Raw genomic sequence first — 13,647 nt, forward strand, 5'->3', positions numbered from 1 at the left:
AATGCACAGCGCGACAACTCTTCGCGCGCGCCTGGGAGTCCCGACTTCATGGAGGGAGTGGGGTGTGCGAGGTGAGGGAGGGGAAATGCGGCGGTGGGCGGAGTCCTGCCACCTGCTCTTGCAACCCTTAAACTCTCGACTCTCGAGCTGTGCTGAAAACAGGAAAACGTGACTGCGTGTTTTGCTCCCGAAAGTGTTCTATCTTTGGTGTTACTCCCCCAGTCTCCGGTTCAAGGCTAACTTTCTCCACCTCTGCGGGAGGGTCAAGGTGACTCCCAGATCTTACTACTGGAGACTCACAAACTTCCGGGGCCAGCGGGGGATTGCTGAGGTGCCTCACTGGCCTCACCCAGACAGGACCCGACCTGTTTCAGTTCAAGTCCCTCGCTGCACAGTTGCTGGAGTCGCCCTCCTGTATCCCTAATAATGCATCGACAGTGTTTAACGTGACGCAGAATATGCTGCTTCTCGCAGAGACGTGAACTTGGACAGCAGAATTATTAAAAGGACAACTATCACGTGGGAGTGTTGCGCGCCTTTTCTGGGTGAGAAATACGGTTTTGCGACGGATGCTTTAATTAACTCCTTACGGGGCAGCAATAGCTAGACACCGGGCAAGCCTCGAAAAGGCACTGTTTGCAGAAACACTTTCTAGAGTCCGTTGTCCACTAGTGTCCAGCAAGCCAAGGATTAGGTGTTAGTAAAATGTGCTCAAGAAATAACATTTTAGAGCATCTGAGCGTACGGTGTGCTGAGAGGTACAGGAGAGGAAAATGTCAGCGACTTGTCGCGTACTTAAAGCATTCATATTAGTTGAGACTATCAACGTCTGTTAAGGAAATTCGTCTGTTAAGGAAATTGAGTGTCAATGCATAGTCAAGCATATTTGGTAACACTGTAAGTGTTTAAGTAGATCATCATAGTTTTTAAACTTTTTCCCATTAACACAAAATATAATAGAAAATGCACCTCTATGTTCCAAGTGCTGTGAATAACCTTAACCGGGACAACTTTTTAGGTAGGTGCTTTTCCCTTTTCACAGATGATGAAACCATTTCAGAGGCGAAATGACTTATCAAGTTCACACCTCTGTTTAAATGGCAGTGCCAGGAGTTAACGCTGGTTTCTAACTCCACTAGGAGACTGTGGACATCAACTCCTTCATCCAAACTCTGCCTTCTGATAGAAGTCAGTCAATTCTTAATTTCCAGTATTTAGTAAGATTTAAATATTGTTGGCCCATCAGGCAAAGTATGTAGCATGGCTGAATGTGATCTTATTAATTTCTGAGCAGATTTTAAACCAGTTCCCTGCCAGAGAAAATAAAAGACAGAGTCACATTACAGGCATGTGGCAGCAAGCCTGGTGGTTTTCTTTTTTTCTGAATCCAGCCCCCACTCCTCAAAGTCACCTATTTCTCTGTTGCCTCAGTCCCTGCCACACACACTCCCTTTTCACACACACACACCCCATCCCCTTCTATAAGCTCTGGCTCTTGTGGATCCTACCAAGATAAAAGACAATGAGTTTTTGACCACATTCTTCAAGCAACTTTGAAAATAGCTTAAGTGCAATTTGGAAGATCTCCATGCTTTAAAAACATTTTCTTTTTACCAAGGGTTGTTAATAGCTGCATCTTTGAGATATATGCTACAACTTACCTCTTTCTGGCCACTGCCACAATACTAAGAGCTAAAACTTGATGTTTTACTATGTGCTTGGTGTACTTTACATGTGTGATCTCACTTCATCCTCACATCAACTCATTTCTAAGGTGAGGAAAATGAAGCACAAAGGGACTAAGTAACTTACCTACTTCTGCCATAGTCTGGGGAGTGGGGCTGCCCTGTTCGTAGTCATTTTTATCCTTTGTACAGATCCCTGGTTTCTTCAAATAGATTTTTATGATCACCAAGCACTATTACAATAAGAATATTTAAATATAAGCTACACATAGAGGAATTATATGGCTATGAATTTATGAGGTTCACTTAATGCTCTGTAGAGGATTTACCTTATTAATATAGCTTAAAAATATGAATAAAATTTGGGGGAAGGGAGAAAAACTTGTGAGCACTTTCAAATTCCTTCTTTCCTGGAATTTTGGTTAATCCAGGAAATTTTTAAAGACCATTTTTAAAGTATACAAATAAATTTCAAAATAATTCTTTTACATCTCAAATCAATCATCTATAATAATAAAAGCATAATATTGACCGAACGGCTGAACAGCGGAATGACCATCCGGACGACCTTCTGGACAAAGCTGGGGCTGCAAGGGCCTATACTTGCACGAATTTCGTGCATTGGGCCTCTAGTTACCTTTTAAGTAACTATTTTCACTAAAGTTTCCTTTCTCCTAAGAAGTTAAAATAGTTTTTAAAAATATTTAAATGTCCCTGCTACTTTCATTAGAAAATAATATTGCTGAATAAACCTAAGGGAGGAAGAAAGGAGACTTCATGGCAGACTTATTCAAATTAAAGGCATGCATTATAAAGTGACAAGTTGTACCACTGATGAGAAATGTAGCACACTCTCTTTAGCAAACTTAAATCACATATTGTTCTCTGAAAAATACACAACTTCATAGCCTTTACCTATAGCATGCTCTCAAAACATTAAATGCTGAAAACTATCCAAATATCTTGATTAAATATCCAATATGTTTGCTTAATGGTTATGAAAGTGAGCAACAATATTATACCTCCTTGCAACCCTTACTTCCCTTTAGGATGCTAATACTCAGTTTTCAACCACATTACAACTTGTTTTCACCCATTTCTTAATAATCTCAATCCTCTATTACTGTTACTATATTTTAATCATAATTACTAACAAGTATAATTTGAGCCTTTATTATACACTTAACATTGTGCTAAGTACCTTACATGCATTTTTTTCCTTTAATTCTCAGAACATCAACATTGTGAAGTAAGTAGTATTAGTATCTCTACTTCCCCTTTACAGATAGGAAGACTGAGATTAAGAACCTCTCCCAAATTCACATTGCCTGAAAGAGCAGTCTGATCTCACAGCCTGGACACCCAACTATTATACTTGTGAGGAACATTATATTGCTGCCACCTGTAGCAAGAGAAAACTATTATTCTGTTAAAACACTTTTGGAACACCACATAAAATGTAAATAAGAAATTCTAATTTTTAATGTACTTTAAATACATTATGCATTTTTAAAATAAAAGCAATAAAGGTGGTTCTTTTTTAAGGTATATTTTTATGGATTTCAGAGAGGAAGGGAGAAAGAGATAGAAACATCAATGACGATAAAGACTCATTGATTGGCTGCCTCCTGCATGCTCCCCACTAGGGACAGAGCCTGAAACCCAGGCATGTGCCCTGACCGGGAATCGAACCTGTGACCTCCTGGTTCATAGGTTGATACTCAACCTTCGAGGCACACCGGCCAGGCTAAAGGTGGTTCTTGTGAAGAAAGGGCATAACATCTATGTCTCAGGATGGAATGCTAAGTATAATCTTGCAAGTTGAGGCTCTTGCTAAAGTTAGAATATCGAAGCTAAATATAGAAATATTACACTCTCTATTTTGCCACCTCAAATTTACTTTGAAGGTTGATCCTCTTGATTTTAAACTTCACTTGTTATCCTGCATTGCACTCTTAAAAATAAAAACAGCTTTATTGAGATATAATTCACATGCCATATAATTTACCCATCTAAAGAGTACTATTCAAAGGTTTTTAGTCTATTCACAAAGTTGTACAATTATCACCACTATCTAATTTTTATCACACATACACCCCCAAGGTAATCCATACTCATTAACAGTCATTCCTCATTCTCTCCCACACCAGTCCTAGGCATGCAATAATCTACTTTCTATCTCATAGATTTGCCTATTTGGGCATTTAATATAGATGGAATCTTGTAGTACATGGTCTTTTGTGACTAGTTTCTTTTACTCAGCATGTTTTCTAGGTTCATCCATGTTGTAACATGTATCAGTACTTCCTTTTTATGACTGAACTAGAGGCCTGGTGCATGAAAATTCATGCACAGGAGGAGGTGTCCCTCAGCCCGGCCTGCCCCCTCTCACAGTCCGGGAGCCCCCATGGGCGGGAAGTGACCCAGCAATCAGGGGAAGGTGACGCCCCATCACACCTCTGCTGCTGCCACTGCTGGCAGTGCAAAGCCTCAGTAGGCCCTGGTTACATGAGCCTTGGGCGGCCCTGGGCGGCTGTGGGGCTGAGGAGACTGGGTGCCACCATCTTTGAGGGTGTGACAGTCAATTAGCATATTCCCTCCTTATTGGCTGTGGGCGCCGCCATCTTTGAGGGCGGGGCAGTTGATTAGCATATTCCCTCCTTATTGGCTGTGGGTGCCACCATCTTTGTGAAGGTGTGAGGGTCAATTAGCATATTCCCCCTTTATTAGATAGAATAATTTTCCATTGTATGAAGAGACTACACTTTATTCATTCACCTGTTAGTGGATGTTTGGGTTAGTTCTGCTTTTTTGGCTGTTAAGATATTTGTTTGCAGGGATTGTGTAGACATACGAGTGTCTGTAGCCAAATGAGCTGAGTTTGGGGTGGCAAATTGGAGGACAGATCCTGTGGTGAATACCAGGCAGTTCTATCTGTGTGTGTTTTTAAGTTGCTTCCAGTTTCCTTTTTCAAGAAGAATCCCTCAACTAACATGGTAATAAGATTTAAACTTAAACCAGGAAAATATTCTATAATCAAAATTCTCATTTGTTATTCTAAAAGGGGCCAACTCAACACATTCTTGAAGTTTCAACCTGATAGTTTAGGCATTGAGAGGGCAAAGACATTTCTTCCTGATCCAATGGGAATGTAAACATTGCTCTATTGCTCTTTTTTACTAAGAGAAAAGTTCCCTCTATACTGCAACTGTTTTTGGCTTCTGTGAAGTGGATTAAAGGCAACAATACCCAGCAAAGATGTTGGCAGAACCTTTCTTCATGGTGACATCATATTATTTACCAGAGAGCTGAGACAGAACATGTCCAGGTAGTATTCCTAAAACTGAAAAATTAGAAGAGACCGTTATAAGCACAATGCTGAGACATAATAGCACTGAATGAATGGTAACCATTATCTCAATAGCTTGAACTGATCAGAGGTGCTACTTTTGATTGCTGGCTTGAATGTCTTAGGTTTCTGCTGCTCCCAGAGGAAACAAATTGTAAGAGTGAAGGAAATGGAGTCTCCAAGGCTAGAAATTATGTGTAGAAACTTTGGAGCACTGTGTGTATGTGTATGCACGCGCAGAGATCTCAGGTCAGGGAGAGGTACCAGAGTGAGGGCTAAAAGGGCTAGCTGCCCACCACCCCCACTGGGAGTTTCTTCCTCAGTGCCAACTTTGTAGAGATTGGGTATTCCTTTTAAATTTTAACCTGGGGTCTGATTTCTTTGACATTGCACACAAAATTTTGCATATTACCAGGGTAGAAGCTACTTTCATCAGACTCCTGAAATATTTCTGAGCAAATCTACAAAAACAGAAGGTAGATTGCTGGCTGCCTAGGGCTGTGGAGGGGCGGTTGAGAAGAATGGGCAGTGACTGCTAATGGGTATGGAGTTTCTTTTAGGGGCCAGTAAATTGTTCTAAAATTAGATTGTACTTGTGGTGGTGGTTGTACAACTCTGAGAATATACTAAAAAAAAAATAATACATTGAATTATAAACTTTAAATGGGTGAATTAATGGCCTATGAATTATATCTCAATAAATAAAAAACATCTATGATGATCAAAGGACTAAGAACCATTGCTGTCTGGCATGAACCTTTGATCATGTTCTATTTTCCAATCCCAGGATACTCACAGCTATCATGTACTGAGTGCTTACTATGTTTCAACCACTGTACTAGGTGCTGCTCTACATGTATTCGTATATTATTATATAACAAACTTTGAGGTAGGATTATTATCCATACTAAACATGAAACCAGTAAATGGTGGAGATTGGATTTGAATTCAGTTTCACTCAGCTCCAAAAACTCACATTCTTCCCATATGCCACCAGCGAAGTACCCATAATAGCTTTAAAGATACCTATTTTCAGTGACAATGTACTGCTTTTCCATTCTGCTCTATTCAGTCATTACATTCTAACAATTCTTCCTATTATCTCCCAAACATCTCCTCTCTGGATCCCAAGGCTAGCACTCCAATGCAGGCCTTCATTTCTCTCTAGGAGTATCACTGTAACTGTTGGCCCTGACTTAAAATCTGGTCTGGATCATCTGATCATATCACTCCTAGACTTGACAGCTTTTCATGGCTCCCCATTATGTAATCTGGTGCCATCTTTCCAGCCTCCTTCTTCCTGTCTCCCACCCTATGCACCCTAACCCTCAAGCCATGTAGGACTACTCACTCTACCCCATGCACAGGCACATGCTCCATGTCTTTCATACATCTTACAATTCACATATTGTCCTAATAACTAATGTTGCAAATTCCTTCTCATCTACCAGGTCTTACTTTGAGTTTACTTCCTGTAAGGAGCCACCTCTGACCCTCAAACACCATGACCTCAGTCCCCCCATGTGTCTAATATTACTCATTTCTACCCCATTTGCAATACTTATCACACTGAAATGTCATTGTTTGTTTATTTACCTCTTCTAGTAGTTTGTAAATATTTGCAGAGGGTGTTTTGTTTAGCACCTTCACACCTCCCCCACCCTGGTGCTTAGCATGTAAATGGATCTATTGGAGGAATGTGCCTCGTATTTCCCAGTAGATTACAAGTCCTTTTATTTCCAGTGCTTAGCATTCTTCTATTTTCTAAATATCTGTTTAACGATACTTTATACTTATTGAGCATTTACTGTGTACCAGGCACAGATCTAAGCATTTAATACTCATTTAAAGCTCAGAATAACTGTGTGAGACCAATGTTATCATTAATCCATTTTACATAAGGGAACTGAGGCACCAAAAATTTCAATAACAAGCTGTGTGACCTTGAGCGCGTAAATGGCAAAGTTACAATTCAAAGTCTGGTTCCAGTGTTTGCACTCTGACACTATGCCTTTTTGCCTGTGTGTGTGAGTGTCTGTCAAGTGAGGGAATAAAGAAATAGAATCCCTTCCAACCTCTACAGGCGTACAGCCCAGGAGCTCTGAACCTATTGAAGGAGAGAGGATAGAAAATGCATTAGGGACTGGAACACACTTACTTGCTCATGGGCTTGGGTTATAGATTTCATTGGGATTAGTTGAAATACATACTGTGAGAACTTCAGGAACATTACAAGCAGCATAAGCGAGTTGAGGGGTAGCAGAGCCTGGGCTTCATCTCCAGCTGTGTGACACTGATTCCATTGGGATGATATGGAATAAAGCCTGCTTCCCACCTCCCATCAAACCATTACCCCATGCCTTGGTCAGTGTTTCTCAGTGGTTAGAGCATCAGCCCATGCACCCAAGGGTTTCAGATTCAATTCCTAATCAAGGACACATACCTGGACTGCAGATTTGATCCCCGGCCCTGGTTGGGGTGTGTGTGGGAGGCAACCAATTGATGTGCCTCTCTCACATCAATGTTTATCTCTCTCCCTCACTCTCACTCTGTGTCTCTCTTCTCCCCTCCCTCCTTCCTTTCCACTCTCTCTAAAAAATTTGATGGGACAAATATCCTCAGGTGAGGATTAGCAAAAATCAAAATCAAACCATCACCCCATTTAATGGCCATGTGACCTGGACTCATTTCTTAACCTCTCCAAGCCTGTTTCCTTATCTGTTAAATAGGGTTGTAATTCTTAGAGATCTTTTAGGATTTTGAAGATCCAATGAGTTCATACATGTAAAATACTTAAAGCAGAGCAGAGAGTGCTCAAAAAAAAGAAAAATGAAGGAAAAGTGGTTTCCTCTTGGAAAGGATCCCTAAAGCTGCGTAATCATTTCAGTGGTTTGTAAAGAGCTACCAGCACCTTTTCTAAGTCAGTAGAAGAGGAAAGAAAAAGGATCCAAACTTAAGCCAATTCTGCTACTTTACATCAAGTTTAGAAATTAAATGTTAGGAAAGAGGCCATTGTAAATGTTTGTTAAAGGGAAATACTGAGGACACAATACAAATAAATAATCACCTTAGTAATTCTCCATGGCTCATTAGGAGGTTCCTAACCATATATTTATACTTAGAGAACCTCTCTTTGGAGGAATTTAAGTAGCTTTTAAAATTAGACAGAACCTTTCTAGCTCAAGTAGATTTTGAATTCTGTTAATAATTTTAAGGGCCCTGTTTCCTTCTTTCCCTCAATCATTTTTTTTCCCTTTCCCCTCTAGCTACACATTTCCCCCACAACAGCTTTTTGAAATGCATTTCCACTAGTACAATCTCTGAGTTCCTTTTGTTTATGTTGAGAGGAAATGGTTAAGAATTAAAGTAAAAGAAAAACAGAGAAATACTCAGTTCCTTTGGCTGCCTGCCAGGAAAAATGCCAAATGGCAGAGGCCTCGCTGAATGCTACCCAGCCACAAACATGAGGGATTGACCCACCACAAGATAACAATCCTCCAAAGGAATTTATACCAGCAGCCTAAAAATTGGATGACTTTAGAAACTTTCCTCAACAAGGTCTTACAACCAGACTTAGTAAAATATTAAGTTCTTAAGCTCCCAAATCAGTCACTAAACAAAGCCTCAGGTCACATGTAAAGGATTCAGATATGTTAATGCTTTAATCTATCTGGGAGGCTATATAGCTGGTTGGTAAAGCACATTGGGGCCAGAGAGACCTCAGTTTGGATCCTGGCTCACTGTTTACCACCCTGGTGATTTTGCACAAATGGCTTATTCTTGCCAAATTACTATTTCTTCATCTTTAATATTAGGAATAAAACAGTACCCACCTCACAGGGTTGTAGTGAGGATTAAATCAAAAGTTTCTAACCCATTTAAGTAAATTGCTCAGTAAATGTTAATTACCATCACTACTAATTTTGCCAGTCCTCAACATCGAGAGTGGGAATCAACACCTTATACTACACCTTCTAGTACAGAGGCTTCAGGACCATGCCATTCTTTGTTTGCTTTCATTATGTCTACACCAGTAAATCACCCCAGAGGATCTGGGTGGGTCTAAGAGCTCAACTATGAGTGTTCAGGGCAAAGGAAATCTAAAAGGGAGTGACTTGAATCAAAGACAAGTGATATACTCATTAATAACAGTACCTATTTGAACACTTAATACATTATCCTACTTAATCATCACAATAGTCCCTATGGGAGTATCATTAGTCCTACTTTGTAAGTAAAGAAACTGAAGTACTCAGAGGTTTACCTATCTAATAAGTGGTGGAATTGGTATTTATTACAAGATTATCAAACACCAAACCTTTTCTTTCATCTCTAAGGTCTTAGATCTGAAGGCTTCAAGATTTAGCAATGTAATCTAGAAAAGCTTAGTATTTTTATGCAACATGAATTGTGACAAAAGGTAGTTCCTCCCAGCAGTCCTTACTCCACCTTAAGATCAGAATCCCCCATAAGCACACTTCTCATAGACACATGATTGATTTGAAGAGATTCCAAGCAAGACCCATTTTAATCACATTAGAAAGACACCAAAAGACAGGGCTAATACCCAGAAGCTCTCTTTTCTATCCACACTTGGTAATGAATGCCTACCAACAGGGCAGAGCTTGCAGGGAAGCCTGTGTGAGGCAGAGCACCCAAACAAAGCAATGACGTGCCCCAAATAGCTCTGGGGTAGAATGTATTTTTCCAAAGATGAACACAACAATATCTCATCCCACAGACTCTTCTGCAATGTGATCTTGCAACTCCCCATCAAGAGGTGGAGTCCGTTGCACTTACCCTTCAGTCTGGGCTGGTCTTAATGACTAGCTTGACCAATTGAATGTTGCAAGTGACAAGATATTCTGAGTGTTCCCAGGTGGGGTCATAAGAGGCATTTCAGTTTCTGCTTGTGACTGTTGGAGCACTCGCTCTTGAAATTCTCTGAGAAGCCCACACCACACAGAGAAGTCATATGTGGGGACTGCAGGTGACATCTCAGTGGAGCTCCCAGTCAACAGCCAGCATCAGCTGCCAGCTTTGTGATGAGGCATGTTGGACATCCAGTTTAATCAAAGTCTTCAGTTGACTGCAACCTCAGCCAAGACTAACTTCGTAATTTATAGGACCTAGTACAAAATGAGTATTTTGGGTTCCCTGTTCAAAAAGTATTAAGGGATTAAAGACAGCAGCAGCAGGTATTGAATCAAGTGTGAGGTCCTTCTAAACAGGGGGCCCTGCGTGACCACATAGGTCACGTGCCAGTAAGCCTGTCCTGACCATAGTAGACTCACTGCAACCAGTTGAGAGACCCCCAAGTGAGAACTTTCCAGCTGAGTCTAGTCAACCCACAGCACTATGAGACACAATGATAAATTGTTATTTTAATGCACAAAGCCTTGGGGTGGTTATGCAGCAATAGAAAGAACAATTCCACAAAACAGCTGCAGGTAACCCTAACCAGAAAAGTGTTAAAGGCAGCAAGTCTATAAAAGGACCCACTGCTTGATTTTATACAATTAAGCATATAAATCCCAGATCTAGGAGTAAGGCTTCCCTGGGGTCAGAGAGCTTTTTCTCATTTGGGCAGACCCTGGGAGAAAAAGGCAGTCAATTCAGCTGCCTCAGTAATAACTAAGAGAAGAGGCAGCCCCACTTAAAAAACACAAAACAAGTCAAACAAATATGCATGAAGTTGTATTCTGCTATTAGATTTGTTGGAGTGATGGAAAAAAGTTAAAAATGAGGAAGCCAGCCCACTTTGGTTATCTTTCTGAGGTATCAGGGAGGTTGAGAAAGTTTTCTGTAGATGTATAAATAGTTTGATTTTCTAAAAAGGTGAAAAAATTGGATTCTGCAAACTTAGTTACTTCAATGTGCATCCTGGGCTAGATTCTTGGAATAGCAGATTAAAGGAATTGTTTATGAATTACTAAGAGGAAGAGTTGATCACTAGGATCCCACATCGATTCACTTGGAATAAATCATGGTAGACAGAGGGCTTGGTACACAGTAGGTAATCAAGAATTAATCTTATTTTTTAAAGGAATTACCACACATTTTATAAAGAATTCAAGGCATTTAGAAAAGCATTTCATGAATTCCCTGAAGAAAAGAGAGAGAAGTGTGGGCCACAGAATAGTGGAGTTAAGTCATTAACTTTATAGAAGTCAGAAGGAATAGACCACCCAGCCTCTCTAGGATAGTGGAATAAGGCATGGGTTTTGATGCCATTGCTTGTGCCATTTGCTAGCAATAAGACCTCGGGCAAATTACATAACTTCTCTCAACCTCTGCCTCCTTGCCTGCAGAGAGTAAATAATAACACATGTGTGATAGGCTTGAAGTGGTTAACGAGAAAAACCCAGGTCAGTTGGCTATGTTCAGCTCCCAGAGGACCAGAGCAGGTGGTTCCTCTGCCAGGGAGACAATTACAGTGAGAGGCAGGAAACAACCAAAGAGGAAAAGGTTTTTGAGTGAGAGGAGAGTCTTCCAGGCAATACTTGGCTCAGAAGTCAGCCTTTTTTTCAAGAGGCTTTTTTTAGAGACATAGGTCCCTAACAGCCTGTCCTTTCACTATAGAACTGAGAAGGGTGGCTGACCTTCCGAGGGATTTTAACTGGAGGGAGAATCATGGCTCCTGATATATGTGGGTCTTTTCTATAACTATTAAGTACAGAAGCAAAACATAAGAATAATATAAATCCAGCAAAAGAATAGTGCAGGGAAACCCATGCTTGAAAGACCCAACTTTGGGCAGCTTCAGAGACTGGAGTTTTGTGCAGTTGGCAGATGAGCCTTAAAACATAAAAGTCAACAATTCAGGGACAGTCCAGGAGGCTGGACACAAGGCCTGGACCTCGCATTCAAAGCCCTACAGACTTTTGTTGTTATCTCCAAATAAGGTTATATAGTTGGCTGTCTTAGAAATACACTTACAGACTTGAAAGAAGGTCATGCTTATTATACAGTTTTAAAAAAATATATATTTTTATTGATTTCAGAGAGGAAGGGAGAGGAAGAGACAGAAACATCAATGATGAGAGAGAATCATTGATCGACTGCCTCCTGCACACCCCACACTGGGGGTCAAGTCCACAACCCAGGCATGTGCCCCGACGGGGAATCGAACTATGACCTCCTGGTTTATAGGTCAACACTCAACCACTGAGCCACACTGGCCGGGCCATTATATAATTTTAAACATGCTTTTCAGGGATGGACGATAATACCTATAATGTTTTATCAATTGATATTTGTAATAATATTAATAAATTTAGTAAGATAATCCTGTAATTATTTTGTGCATAGCAAAAATATATTGCTTTTATCATATGTTAACAAAACTGTTACAAAAAAACCTCAATATAAGCATGACAATTTTTGTAATCCTGTTTTAGCATTTTATTTTTTTTTTATTATTTTTTTTTAAAATATATTTTATTGATATTTTACAGAGAGGAAGGGAGAGGGATAGAGAGCTAGAAACATCGATGAGAGAGAAACATCGATCAGCTGCCTCCTGCACACCTCCCACTGGGGATGTGCCCGCAACCAAGGTACATGCCCTTGACCGGAATCGAACCCGGGACCCTTCAGTCTGCAGGCCGACGCTCTATCCACTGAGCCAAACCGGTTTCGGCCTGTTTTAGCATTTTAAAAAGCATACCAAGATTCTCAGAAACCGTGCATGGCCTGTGCTTCTCTCAGCCTCTGAGAGAGGCAGATGAAAGCCAGACGCAGAATCATGACCGTGAAAGTAGATGATTCAGGCCCGACAGCACAGGAGCCCCTGGCTGACTTTCTCCGGAATCAGAGACAGGGTTTGGCAATGCTGTTCTAACTTTATGAGTTACCATTTGTGTGTTTGAAAGTACTTCCTCTATAGACACTAGTTCTCACCTTTTAAAAAAAGGGGAAGATGTTGGACTGGAAGATCTCTAAGATATATTTTTTCTTTAACATTTTTTTTATGCAGCTATTAATACCCAAGTTGAGAAAGGTGATCCTCAATTCCTTATCCCAAACCTTTGGAACCACAGGTTTTCAGAATTCAGAAATTGTCAGATTTGAGCAAAATAATATGAGTTTATTTAAGCTATATATATATATATATATATATATATATATATATATATATATATATATCATCTATAACACTTTGGTGGGGTATACAGCAGAACTGTAATTAAACATTATTTCTTCAGAGAAAGATATGAATATTCATACTAAATGGGAAATAAAGACTATAAATAGACACATGACATGTGAGCTCAGTTCAAGTTTTGCCACTAAATAAATTCAGGTCAGGTTAGGTCTTACCAGGAATGAGTTGCAAAACAAATCAAATCAAAACAAAACAAAACACCACCAACTTTTAGCTTTTAGAACTTTTCAAAAGATTTCTGATTTATGTAGTTAACCCCAGAACTACTCAAAGTGTGTCTTCATGTTAAATGAAATTGATACATATCTAAATAGGTTTCAATAATTCTTAACAAACTTTAAATTGTTCATATTAGAATATACCTTGCCCTTTGCTTTTTCATTACTGATCATTTTTTTTCCAATTAAGGTCCCAAGGTAAAAGAAATCCTTCAGATGTGGAAAAAG

General features: G+C 39.9%; 1 long non-coding RNA gene across 1 annotated transcript in view; it reads left to right on the forward strand.

Moving 5' to 3' along the window:
• Nucleotides 1-33: 33 nt before the first annotated feature.
• The window catches only part of LOC308241585, a 73,584-nt gene continuing 59,970 nt past the window's right edge, over nucleotides 34-13,647 (forward strand). Inside the window, exon 1 of the long non-coding RNA XR_013959871.1 lies at nucleotides 34-545. This is a non-coding gene — a long non-coding RNA (uncharacterized lncRNA). The remainder of the gene's footprint in view (nucleotides 546-13,647) is intronic.

This window comes from Plecotus auritus (genome assembly GCF_963455305.1).
Source record: "Plecotus auritus genome assembly, chromosome: 2".
Taxonomy (NCBI): domain Eukaryota; kingdom Metazoa; phylum Chordata; class Mammalia; order Chiroptera; family Vespertilionidae; genus Plecotus; species Plecotus auritus.